The sequence below is a fragment of the Mastigoproctus giganteus genome, chromosome 3, assembly GCF_048544385.1.
Source record: "Mastigoproctus giganteus isolate SK-2022 chromosome 3, ASM4854438v1, whole genome shotgun sequence".
NCBI lineage: Eukaryota > Metazoa > Arthropoda > Arachnida > Uropygi > Thelyphonidae > Mastigoproctus > Mastigoproctus giganteus.
In genome coordinates, this window is record NC_143577.1 from 176,056,811 (window position 1) to 176,071,277 (window position 14,467).

At 38.0% G+C, this 14,467-nt stretch overlaps 1 protein-coding gene across 1 annotated transcript in view; it reads right to left on the bottom strand.

Moving 5' to 3' along the window:
- The window catches only part of LOC150088428 (uncharacterized), a 30,849-nt gene extending 16,382 nt beyond the window's left edge, over nucleotides 1–14,467 (bottom strand). The window contains exon 1 of the mRNA XM_090369505.1: nucleotides 14,444–14,467. The gene's annotated coding sequence lies outside the window, so the exon portion shown is untranslated. The remainder of the gene's footprint in view (nucleotides 1–14,443) is intronic.

Genomic DNA, 14,467 nt, shown 5'->3' on the forward strand with positions numbered 1-14,467 from the left:
TGGTGCAAAGAGCATGCAAGTTGGACGTTAGAAGACTGGAAGAAGGTGTGCTGGTCGGATGAGTCACGTTATTTACTCCACACTGTGGATGGTCGTGTACGGATTTGGCGTCAACAACATGAGGCTCTTGATCCATAATGCATGGTATCAAAAGTGCAGGCCAGTAGAGGCAGTTGTATGGTGTGGGACATGTTTCACTGGCAGGAACTTGAACCCCTGGTGCACGTGGAACAACGTATCAGTGGTCTCCGCTATTGTCAATTGCTTGCTGACTGCGTACACCCAACTATGTTACACTTTTTCCCGAATGGCAATGGTGCCTTCCAAGATGAGAATGCGCCGAGCCATCAGGCACTTGTACAGGAATGGTTTGAGGAACACAGTTCTGACCTCCAGCATATCGATTGGCCTCCGAACTCCGCCGATATTAATCCCATAGAGCACTTGTGGGACACTATGGAAAGGCATATCATGCGTCTCGATACACCAATCATTCCATACTTGTTGTACTGAGGGCAAAAGGAGGACCTACGAAGTATTAGGTAGGTGGTCATAATTCAATGATCACTCAGTGTATACATAAAAGCAAAAATGTTAAAATTTGGGGAAATTAAATTTAATTTGTTAGTAATGCTATATTATGCGTAAACAAAATCATTGCCTGGGAAAATTCATAGGCAGATTTTTGAAGTAACTTCAGTTTTATTATTTTATTATTTTGGTATTTCTGATAACAGAACATAATTTTAGTAGTACAGGGAAGGGAGAGAGGGGAAATTTAAATGCTTAATTTTATTTCAGACAGATTAATTTCTGAAGTTTATATCCTAGAATTTTATAAAAAGTATGAAAAGGTGGATGATGGTTCGCGAGAGCACCTGACCTTAACTAGGACGCCGTATGGGACAACCCTATGAACTATCTGTAGCTACGTAATATTTTGTTATTAATACCCAAGTACGTTGGGTGACTAAACAAAATTTTTAATTTTTCAGGTCTGCAACTTATAATATATGCAATACTTCGGTAAATTGCCTTCTATACTACCTTGAAGAATGCGTTTCCAGATTCCACTGATTCCTTACTTTCGGACAAACGTCATTAAAGGACGGATATAATGGAGGATTTATTTTCCAACAGTTAAGCATTCTCTCCTTTCATTTTGTAGCATTATGAATGCGGTTTACTTTAGACTTGACGTTTCGTATATTTAAAGGAAGGCAACAGCAGTGATGTCTGTGAAAAGTTTATCTTGCAAAGCGTTAAACGTAAATTTTTAAACCATGGTTCTCAATGATCTACGACGTCTGATTTTAACTTGTAATAATTGACATTTTATCAAGTTGCAGTGGTCACTGAGCCATGATATGGAATTACCACACCCGTGTGGGCAATCGAGGATAGAGCTCACTTTTCATATCACGATACGCAATGAAGACAATGACACTCTTATTATGTTTGCTCCGATAACAAGACTGAATAGAGTTGTTACTGTTTCATGACAAAGTCGATCAACAATAGCATCATTAAGTCGATCGTGCCTTGTTATTGCAGCTCCTCGTTCCTCCTCACATCCAATTACTAAAGTACAATCTAAATTTTGTTAGCTAGCTAAAGAGTGAGTCAGTTCTCTTTCAAATAATGTAGGTTGGATAACTCGGGTGTATTCGATTCAGAAAATTACTGGCACATGCATTTAACCTGCACATCGCTTACTTTGGACACACAATCTGCTATAACAAAAACAATAATGTCAATTAAACAGAAGCCAATTAAACGTTAAGATAGCTAATATTCCTTATTATTTGGAAATCAGAACGGTAATATATTTGAAACTATATCATAATACATGTAAATATCTAGATATTATATAAACGTACATGATATTCTCAATACGTATGACGAACAGGAAACGCCATTTTCTGGCCCAATCTCACATTGGACACAATTGAATTTACATAACCAGGTACATCATCTCTAGACTTTCGAAGTGAGGAAAGGCCAGGGGCATTATACATTTCCCGAAGCCAAAATCATAAATTTGAAAGCAGAGTAAAGGACATGCTTTTACTGTCATCTGCTCACAAGTTCCTTGACAAAAAAATGCCAAAGTACAACGAGAAAACGAAAAATGAATCGGAAATTAATATATTTTTTTCTGAGCTGACTAGTCTAACAACTCTATAATTTCCAGATTTCAGTTTAGTTTTTGCAAACAGTCTATGCCAACATCTCTTAAATGAGGGGCAGCAGGACAATTATTTAAGGAGGCGCAAACTGTTAGAATAAAAGAAACACATTTTTTATTACGCACTTTTTGAGTAGGCCATAAACAAAAATACCAAAACTTTTAAACCCAAACTAACGCAATTCAAATAATGTCATTGCACACAGTAAGTTTCGACGTCGATTCTTCCAATGAAATATAATTACAGAACCAGTTATCCATAATGGTAAAAATACAAGATATGAAAACTATTTTAGTATCAAATCACGTATTAAACTAGCTAAACCATTCTGCACCTGATTAATTATTTACTGGTGGTTTTGAAATACACAAATATCTATGCATGACAGCAGTCACAGCATGATTAAAATCGTGTTCAGTAATACTACGCTATTACCAAATTAGTACATGATATAACTTTCCTAACAGTGAGGTAATGTTCCTTGGCGATTTTAATGTTCACAACTCAAGCTAGCTTCCGTTTTATAGTCACACCGACCCAGCTGGGCGAGATGCTGAGGCTTTTGCAATTACTAATGACCTTGCACAGATTGTTCATTTACCTACAAGAATACTAAAAAAATAAATAGCAAATGCTTAGAAAAGCGGTACTCACCTTGTATAAATCTGCAATAAAATTTTTGGTAGATGGTGGTTTGATTTAGGTGGAAAGAGGCATTAAATAGAACTAAGGCGGGGAATGGAGTGAAAATATTTTAAACAGATTTTAAAATGAGCGCAAGGAAGTAGAAATGTACAAGAATACTGGACAATCCTAACCATGCGGCCAACACGCTTGATCTTTTTCCCACAAACAACCCTTCTAAGTACACAGTCGAAGTGAATTGTCAATTAGGTACCCCAGATCACAACTTCGTGACTGTCTCTTCTCCAATGGAGCCTTTATCTCAGGCTATTCCCAACCTCATGTTGTTTGGCATTACAAGAATGCAAAATGGGATGATAAAGGATGATCTTCGAGATTTATTTTCTTCTTTTACTTGGTCGGATTACTGTTTCAAAACTTCTGATGTCAACGTTTTCTCAGATCTCGTCAGTGAAATTATTCTTGTAGGAATGGAATCCTTTCTTCCACACTCCACTTTAAAATCTCGTCCTTTATCTAAACCTTGGTTTTCCAATAAATGTGCTAAGGCTGTTCAAGAGAAGAACGTTGCATATCGTAATTGGCTTGTTTCCAATTATTCAGTATCATTTTCTGCCTACACCAAAGCTCAGAACAATTGTAAAGCAGTTATTAATCAGTACAAACTAGATTTTGAACAGGCTAAGAGTAGAAAACTTGCTTCTTGCCCTAATGGCAGCCGAGCATTCTTGTTTCTTGACAAAGCTATTGGCCGCAACTTTTACCCATCTCTGCTCCCACTTCTGTCCAAACCAGATGGTTCTGTTGTCACTTCAGCCAAGGATAGAGCTGACCTGCTAGCATCCCATTTTTCTTCCAACTCGTGTATTAATGATTTTGGTAAAATGCCTCCCACCATGCTCCATTCAATGCCTCCTGTGGTCTTCCGTCAAAAGGATGTCAGAAGGATTTTGACAAATCTTGATGCTAAGAAAGCTCCAGGTCCCAATGGTATTTCTCCACTTGTTCTCAAAACCTGTGCTCCTGAACTTACCCCTATTCTTTGCTGCCTTTTTCCACTTTCTTATCCCAAAGGTGTTTTTCCTTCTGCTTGGAAATTTGCTCATATCCAGCCAGTTCCTAAAAAGGGTGACATCCCTCCCATCCAATTATCGTCCCATTGCAATTACTTCTACTCTTTCTAAAGTAATGGAGAAATCAATTAACTGCCAACTCTTAAACTACCTAGAAATCTTCCGTCTGATCAATGATCGCCAGTATGGATTCTATCAGTGTCGTTCCAATGGTGATAATCTGGCTTACATTACCCATTAATGGACAAATTCAATGGAAAAGTTTGGTGAAATACAAGCAGTTGCTCTTGACATCTCAAAGGCTTTCGATCGTGTTTGGCATAAAGGTCTTCTAAACAAGCTTCCATTTATGGTTTGCAAAATGTTTTTTGTAATTGGTTATCCAGTTTTCTCTCTGATTGCTCACTGGTGATGGTAGATGGGTCTCTATCTGCTGTCTCCACTAATGCTGACGTCCCACAAGGTTCAGTTTTTTTCCCCCACTCTTTTCCTCTTGCATATTAATGGCCTCCTTCCATTGACTGGAACTCTTATCCATAGTTTTGCTGATGATAGCACATTGCATTCCACTTTCCATTTTGAGAAACCTTGCCCTGCACAATCAGCTTCAACTTCTCAAATATCCGCTACCAATTCCTCAAATGCCAATCTCCAGGTAATTCTCCAGTGGGGCAAAGACAACTTAGTTGATTTGTCCTTCTAAAACTCAGTCTTGTCTTATATCTCACAAAATAGATTCTTCTGCTCCTATGCGTATATTTGGTGACACTCCGATTTCTAGGCAAAATGATATCTCTCTTTTGGGGATTACCCTGACTTTGAATCTCTCTTGGCACAAGCACATTACAAATATTGCTTCCTCTGCATCTAAAAAAAAATTTCTCTCTCTTTTGCTCTTGGTGTTACTTTTCTTTCAAACAGCCGTTCACTCTGCAAATCGCAAATCCGCCCTACCATGGAATATTGTTCCAACATCTGGGGCAGTGCCCTCAAAACCTTTCTCTCAGGCTTCTAGATTCCATTCAGAAGAGGGCAGTTAGGTTAATTAATAACTCCTCTCTTCACTTGCTGTCTCGTAGACATACTGTTTCTGCTGCATGCCTTTTCTACAGATACTTTCATGGGCACTGTTCTTCTGAATTGGCTTCTAAAATTCCCATTCTCTCTCTCTTTCAAAACAGTCCAAAACACATGCCACCACCAGCCAACATCCATTTACTGTGTAACTTCAAACTCACAGAACCAGCTTTTCATCTTCCTCATTTACTCATTCAACTGCCGTTTTCTGGAAAAACCTTTCTTCATACGTATTTCCTGAAAATTACAGTCTGCAGAAGTTCAAATCTAATTTCAACAAATATCTTCTTTCATCTTCTCAAATTTATTTACTATACTTCTAGCGTTGCTGTACATGCAAGTATACATACACCTGTTCTTACTCTTAGTTACCCTAACACAGTCCCCGTATTTACTTGTTCCATGATGACTCCCATCGGCTCTTGAAATCCACAGCAACTTGCTCTCTAGGCTGCTGCTCATTAGAATAGAAGCTGTGCAACAATCACTTTTGCCTCTGACTGCGGCTACTGTTAATCCTTTAGTCTGTGAATCCCACCAAGCTAGCAGTTTTCTGACCCACCTAACACTGCCTCGATAGCATCAGCAAATATTCTTGCACCTTTTCTTCTATTCAAGTGTATCCCATCCCTGTAGAAGCAAGCAGTCTCTCCTATTAGCAAGCACAGACCACGCTGAAAAAAATTCTACCCCACGAGCCTTGCACAATCTCTCCAGGGCCGAATTGATTGATAAGGCTCTCATCACATACTCCCTCCTATCGTATTTAACCCTAACTTGCGACTTTTTTTTTCAACATTTCACAAAACCAAGTTATTCCTGTCTTTAAAACTCTGGAGCCAGCAACTGCTGCATTTGAAGTCACTAATTCCATGTTGCTCAGCTAGATAATTTTCCTTTTCTTGCAAAATTAGACATACTGGCAAATTAGATGCATGCATTTTTTGGTACCACTCGAAAAGTTGTTTTAAGCTCCTCGTGTTTTGCACCACAAATTCGTTTTTGCTGCTCCAGTGTCATGCACTTCAAGTCTTTTTTGGTTTTTCAGTATTGTAGATAAAGGAAGGTAAAGGGACGTTGTATTCCTTTGCAATATCTGGTTTGCTTCCTTCCATCCTATCAACCTCTTGTATAATTTTCAGGCTTAATTCTGTTCATTTAAGTTTTGTTGCCATAACACTGCTAGTTAAGATTTGACACAAACAAATTTTAAATTATTTTAAAGACACAAGTTCCAAAAAAAGGCATCAGCTCAGATAAAATGGCACAAAAAACAGATTACTGTATGCTGCAGTAAAAGACTCTGAATTGGCTTAACAACTGGAACTGACCTTAATCCTGTGGGGAGCATGGAAGTGCACGTAAAAAAAACTTAGAAAAACTGTTTTTATTCTTTTGTTCCTTCAAAAAGATGTTTTTCAGAGTGCACTTGACATTGTAGTTACCATAAACTGGTTTTGTTTACACAAAAGTAATTTTGTAACAAGTCATTTCCATTCTTTGGGAAGTAGGGAACTAGGTGGCTAGAGGCAATAATAGGGACAATAATAGGACAGCTGGGCCAAGATTTGTATTAAACATTCAAAATAACAATATTTATTTCTCACAAGGTGAAAATAAACTTTGTAATACATAATAACTGAATTTTGTAATAAAGGAATATATTCACATACAAAAGCCTATCCTTTCACAGGGGAATGGTATGTGCTTCAGATAAACAAGTTCTTTGTATAAAATGAGTTTGTATTAACAAGATTTTAATGTATATATATATTATACATTACAACAACCATTTTTAACAATCACCAAGGCAGAACTCACATTTCAGGAGAAAGTACAGTTATCTACTGGGATGTCCAGTTTGAATGTGACTGCACTGATATTCAGACACTCCCGAAATTGTGGGAAGAAGGTAATATGCTCACTTATTTCAAGTCATTCCTAATGACGAGGGCTCTTGACTGACTATGTACAGTTAATGATGGTGTACCCCAGGTACATGCAGGAGATTCCCCTTTTACTGCTGCTATTAATCCATTTCTTTGCTAACAAACACACTTCTATTAGCTATCTGATGACCTGAAGTTCCTTTACTGGATTAAGTAAACTGATAGCCCAAATTGGAATGAGGTATTTGTGTACAGAAGTTACTTGGATGGGTGCTTCTCCCCAACTAACTACAGTATATTGTATGAACTTGGATCATTCATGTGTTGAGATAATATATGTGATCATAAAGAATTAATGTGATATATGAATAGCATTAATTAAGCCATGTGAATTTCTGTAAGTGAATTTTATTGTGTATAAATGGTTATTTTACTTTAAGTAAGCTAAAATTCACACACAATGCAATAACTGAACAATTGGTGATGTTTCTTAATTTCATGTTGAATTTTGTCATCACAGTCCAGATTCCAGTCAAGAATGAAAACCAGAACAATATATGAGAGGAGAGGAAACAGTTTTCTCTTTGCCAGTTGGTTAAGTAGTTGTGCAAGTTTTAGCTTTCTTGCAGTTATGGATGGAAGATGAGATCATATAACAATTCATGTGGTTTTACTGATGTTAATCATACTTCACATTAATTCTTTATGAGCAACCATCCAACATCTTTCACTCAACATTAATTACATATATATACACAGTATGGTCTGTGTTATATATATGTAATGTATATATGTTAAGCTCAAAAATTTGTAGGTAGGTTCTCTCTCGTATATATATTATTCCAAATTTCTGTGACAGGATTCAACATGGAATCCTGAAACACTGCTAACTGTTAAGCAGTTGTATTGGGATAGGAGTGTTAGCTTTTTCATGTGCTTGAGACAGATGCCTCTGTTGTGACACCCTTGTTCCAGTTCAGTATTCAGTCATTGCAAACAGCCTGCACAATCTAATAATTTACCTTTCAGTTTTCTTAAAAAATCAATTTGGTAAAATTTACATTAATGATATTCTCCCTGAAATCAAATTCAACACGAATGAACTTGGAAATTCACAAAACTGTAATCATGCCAAGGACCATGCAGACACCTTGAGGTCATTTTTGACCAAAAAACTTAATTTCCAACATTATGTAGCAAATATCTATAAGGTCTGCAAATCCAGGTGGTACCAGCCAGCACTTCCTACTCAAGAGAAAGTAGAATTACCAGTTGTCTACTGAGTGTGAGCACTAGACAGTATACTGCTGAAAGTATAGTTAAACCTCCCAAATTTCAAGCTATTTTTAGGAATAAGGGTAAATCTGGCAAGCACCTAAGAATTGGAAAAATTTAGCTCTGAGACTGGGAATTTGCACAAGTGTGGCAGACCTGGTTGTAAAGGGTAGAAACTTTTACCACAATTCAACCATATTGGAAAATCTGTTAGAAGTTATTGGGATTGTCTACTGCTATTCATAAACAAGATTAGTGACTCATTCATAATTTGTGATGGATTACTCAAAGTGTTTCTGGGTCTTGCAATTTGTAAATGAAGCATTAAGATTATGCAGAGCATGGCAATTCATTCGTGTTGTTTTTCAGATCTCAGTGGTAAAATTCTGACATCATGGTTCACATGATGGAGAAAGAATAGTAGCACATAGGCAGACTAGGTATGTGCCTAGGGCCCGTACTTTGAGGGGCCCATAAATGGCAATGGACACAGCTAAAATCAGCAATATCCAGTAGTGTAATGATGAGCACGAGAGCTTGTGTTCCTTATAAAATTTGCAAATAAAATATACCTTCAAATTTTAATGCAGCTTCTAGTAAAAATGTGCATGCTGCCGATATGTTAAGATTTGTATATATTTCCTTAGAAATATATGCAAATTTATTTGTTTTACATTTTTATATTGATTGTGTAATCCATTATCCAATAAACCAAATGATAAACCAATAATCCATAAACCAACTGATTGTTGAATACACCATGAATTGTCAAACTAATAGAGCAAGCTTATCTGCGAAAAGATCTACACCTCCTAATCTCAACGATGTCCATTTCCACTTGCAGTCTGCCAAACCCCATGTACTTTTTCTGACAGAATCTCAGTTATTGGTTGATTCAACTAGTTCTCATTTCAGATGTCCAAATTATTCGCTGTATGATTCCTTTCACCTCAAAGGTGGTACTTGTGCATATGTTCGTTCTGATATTCCCTGTCAGAGACTTGGCAATTTGGAATCTCGTCTCTTTGATCTTCTCTGGCTTAAAATCTCTTTACCTCATTGTGTCAAATTCATCTGTTGTCTCTACTGTTCTCCCAAATCCACTAATCACTTGGAGTTCTTTGACTTCCTCTCTTTGCAACTTGACTTTATCCAGTCCAACTTTCCTAACAGTGAGGCAATTTTCCTTGGTGATTTTAATATTCACAACTCCAGCTGGCTTCCGTTTTATAGTCACACCGACTCAGCTGGTCGAGATGCTGAGGCTTTTGCAATTACTAAGGACCTTGCACAGATTGTTTTTTTTTATTTTTTTTTTTCTGTTTATACTCCGGCACGACAACCAAGTCAGTAGAGTTTACAATAAATCGTCAATACAAACATTTATCGTATTTAGTAGTCATGGGCTTGAACCCTGGTCCACTCGAGGAACGCGTACAATGCACTCTCGCTCCTAACCACTGGGCTACGTCAGGCCTACAGGACAATCCTAATCATACAGCCAATACGTTTGATCTTTTTTCTCACAAACAATCCTTCTAAGTACATGGTTGAAGTGAGAGGTCCTTTAGGCACTTCAGATCACAACTTGGTGATTGTCTCTTCTCCAATGGAGCCTTTATCTCATGGCTATTCCCAACCTCGTGTTGTTTGGCATTACAAGAATGCAAAATGGGATGACCTACGAGATTTATTTTCTTCTTTTCCTTGGTCAGATTACTGTTTCAAAACTTCTGATGTCAAAGTTTGCTCAGATCGTGTCAGTGAAATTATTCTTGCAGGAATGGAATCCTTTATCCCACACTCCACTTTAAAATCTCGTCCTTTATCTAAACTTTGGTTTTCCAATAAATGTGCTAAGGCTGTTCAAGAGAAGAATGTTGCATATTGTAATTGGCTTGTTTCTGATTCTTCAGTTTCATTTTCTGCCTACACCAAAGCTCGCAACAATTGTAAAGCAGTTATTAATCAGTCCAAACTAGAGTTTGAATAGGCTAAGAGTAGAAAACTTGCTTCTTGCCCTAATGGTAGCCGGGCATTCTGGTCTCTTGCCAAAGCTATTGGCCGCAACTTTTGCCCATCTCTGCTCTCACTTCTGTCCATACCAGATGGTTCTGTTGTCACTTCAGCCAAGGATAGAGCTGACCTGCTAGCATCCCATTTTTCTTCCAACTCATGTATTAATCATCTTGGTAAAACACCTCCCACCATTCCCAACACGCTCCATTCAATGATTCCTGTGGTCTTCCGTCAGAAGGATTTTGATGAATCTTGATGCTAAGAAAGCTCCAGGTCCCGATGGTATTTCTCCACTTGTTCTCAAAACCTGTGCTCCTGAACTTACTCCTATTCTTTGCCGCCTTTTTTCACTTTCTTATTCCAAAGGTGTTTTTCCTTCTGCTTGGAAATTTGCTCATATCCAGCCAGTTCCTAAAAAGGGTGACAAATCCCTCCCATCCAATTATCGTCCCATTGAAATTACTTCTACTCTTTCTAAAGTAATGGAGAAATCAATTAACCGGCAACTCTTAAGCTACCTAGAAACCTTCCGTCTGATCAACGATCGCCAGTATGGATTCTGTCAGTGTCGATCCACTGGTGATATTCTGGCTTATGTTACCCATTTATGGACTAATTCAATGGAAAGGTTCGGTGAAACACAAGTAGTTGCTCTTGACATCTCAAAGGCTTTTGATCGTGTTTGGCATAAAGGTCTTCTAAACAAGCTTCCATCTTATGGTTTGCCAACTGTTTTTAGTATTTGGTTATCCAGTTTTCTCTCTGATCGCTCACTGTCTTCTAACTTCTCCACTAATGCCGGTGTCCCCCAAGGTTCAGTTCTTTCCCCCACTCTTTTCCTCTTGTATATCAATGACCTTCTTCCATTGACTGGAAATCCTATCCATAGTTTTGCCGATGATAGCACATTGCATTCAACTTTCCATTTTGAGAAACCTTGTCCTGCTCAATCAGCTTCAAGTTTTCGAAAATCTGTTGCCAATTCCTTAAATGCCGATCTTCAGGTAATTCTCCAGTGGGGCAAAGACAACTTAGTTGATTTCAACCCTTCTAAAACTCAGTCTTGTCTTATATCTCGCAAAAAGGATTCTTCTGCTCCTATGCTTATCTTTAGTGACACTCCGATTTCTAGGCAAAATGATATATCTCTTTTGGAGATTACCTTGACTTCTAATCTCTCCTGGCACAAGCACATTACAAATATTGCTTCCTCTGCATCTAAAAAACTTGGTTTTCTCTTTCGCTCTCGGCGTTACTTTTCTTCCAAACAGCTGCTCACTCTGTATAAATCGCAAATCCGCCCTGCCATGGAATATTGTTCCCACATCTGGGGTGGTGCCCCCAAAACCTCTCTCAGGCTTCTTGATTCCATTCAGAAGAGGGCAGTTAGGTTAATTAATGATTCATCTCTAACAGAGTCTCTCCACTCGCTTTCTCATAGATGTACTGTTTCTGCTGCATGCCTCTTCTACAGATACTTCCATGGGCACTGTTCTTCTGAATTGGCTTCTATAATTCCTGCTCTCTCTTTCAAAACAGTCCGAACACGTGCCGCCACCAGTCTGCCGTTTTCTGGAACAACCTTCCTTCATACGTATTTCCTGACAATTACAATCTACAGAAGTTCAAGTCCAATGTCAACAAATAATCTTCTTTCATCTTTTCAACCTCCAACCCAAGCACGGTACTAAGTACTATAGGTTCTAATACCTCTCGTGTTTGGGGTTCTCATAAAAAAAAAAAAAAAAAAAAAATTAACTGCCAACTCTTAAACTACCTAGAAACCCTCCATCTGATCAACGGATCGCCAGTATGGATTCCGTCAGTGTCGATCCACTGGTGATATTCTGGCTTATGTTACCCATTTATGGACTAATTCAATGGAAAGGTTCAGTGAAACACAAGTAGTTGCCCTTGACATCTCAAAGGCTTTCGACCGTGTATGGCTTAAAGGTCTTCTAAACAAGCTTCCATCTTATGGTTTGCCAACTGATTTTAGTAATTGGTTATCCAGTTTTCTCTCTGATTGCTCACTGAAGGTGATGGTAGATGGCTCTCTGTCTTCTAACTTCTCCACTAATGCCGGTGTCCCCCAAGGTTCAGTTCTTTCCCCCACTCTTTTTCTCTTGTATATTAATGACCTCCTTCCATTGACTGGAACTCTTATCCATAGTTTTGCTGATGATAGCACACTGCATTCCACTTTCCAGTTCGAGAAACCTTGCCCTGCTCAATCAGCTTCAACTTCTCGAATATCCACTACCAATTCCTTAAATGCCGATCTTCAGGTAATTCTCCAGTGGGGCAAAGACAACTTAGTTGATTTCAACCCTTCTAAAACTCAGTCTTGTCTTATATCTCGCAAAAAAGGATTCTTCTGCTCCTGTGTTTATCTTTAGTGACACTCCGATTTCTAGGCAAAATGATATATCTCTTTTGGGGATTACCCTGACTTCTAATCTCTCTTGGCACAAGCACATTACAAATATTGCTTCCTCTGCATCTAAAAAACTTGGTTTTCTCTTTTGCTCTTGGTGTTACTTTTCTTCCAAACAGCTGCTCACTCTGTATAAATTGCAAATCTGCCCTGCCATGGAACATTGTTCCCAAATCTGGGGTGGTGCCCCTAAAACCTCTCTTAGGCTTCTTGATTCCATTCAGAAGAGGGCAGTTAGGTTAATTAATGATTCATCTCTAACAGAGTCTCTCCACTTGCTGTCTCATGGACGTACTGTTTCTGCTGTATGTCTCTTCTACAGATACTTCCATGGGCACTGTTCTGAATTGGCTTTTATAATTCCCGCTCTCTCTTTCAAAACAGTCCGAACAAGTGCTGCCACCAGCCAACATCCATTTACTGTCCAACTTCAAACTCACAGAACCAACTTTTCATCTTCTTCGTTTATTCATTCAACTGCCATTTTCTGGAACAACCTTCCTTCATACGTATTTCCTGAAAAATTACAGTCTACAGAAGTTCATGTCCAATGTCAACAAATATCTTCTTTCGTCTTCTCAACCACAATCCAAGCACGGTACTGAGTTCTATAGGGTGTAATACCTCTTGTGTTTGGGGTTTACAAAAAAAAAAAAAAAAAAAAAAATCCTAATTTTCTGAGACCCTATTTTTTTCTATTAAAGTAGGGCATAGGATCCCTGGAAAATATTTTGCTTAGGGACCAAATATTCTAAAGATAGGTTATGAATCAAACATTTTTTCAGGGGGCCCCAAAAGAACTTTTGCCTAGGGCATGCATATCCTCAAGTTAGGCCATGCCCACAGGAACAGTGTTGAGCCTATTTCGTCAGGCCACTAATTTAACTGAAATGTTCACATCCTGAATATTCTACCTGAAAAATCAAAATTATAATTTTTAATTATGTAGGAGGAACACTTCACCAGATTCATATCACAGTTAAAATATACTTGTGCTTTCTTGTGGTAGCTTTTTTTTGAAGATCACCATGGTAATATAATTTTAAATCCCGTGCTGAAATCTGCAATGTCAGCAGATACCACCAAGAGTGCTGGGATGAAGGTATAGCAATTGAGGCTTTGAGCACAAAGGATTTAACGGTGTAAGTTTGTGACCTTAATTTAAGCCAATAGTTCTTTATGAGGGAGATATTACTGATATTTTAGAACAGCAGGGGTCAAATATCGTTTGGTGGAACCCATATTTCTTCACATTATATCCTGGGGCCCAAAAGTGCTAACAAGTTTTCTTCTGGCTTCTTTTTATATGGGTGGATGTTTGAAGTCCCTTCCAGTTATGGTTTTGGTAGTTAGTCTTAGGTGGCTTACCAGAGAGGTGTGAAATTCCACTCTTGCTTTCTCACTGTATTCTGATGGTATTACAGCTGCTTGAAGGGGTGGTTGGGATGGCACACATCACTTTAGAAGATTCTGAGTTACTAACAGGTGCATTAATCAGTTGATGCTTATCCTTAAGACGGCAGCAGTTCCACTGCTTCTATCCCTCTGCCATTATTGATGCAATATTGTTCTTCAGTGTAAAATTCTGTGTTCTCTCTGACAACCACAATAAAGTTAACTTCAAGAGAGAACTGAATTTGAGATCACAATAAAGTTAACATTTGAGAGAACTGAAAGAGATTTAAATTATTGCAGAGAGATATATAAAAATAGATAATGTTCTCAATTAACTCATATTTAAAAGATAATTGGAAATTTTATGCACATTATGGATAGAAATTATACATTCACACAAAGCAATTTCATACTACTTTAAGAGTTTATTTTAATCAAATTTACTTTAAAAACAGCAATTTAATCACA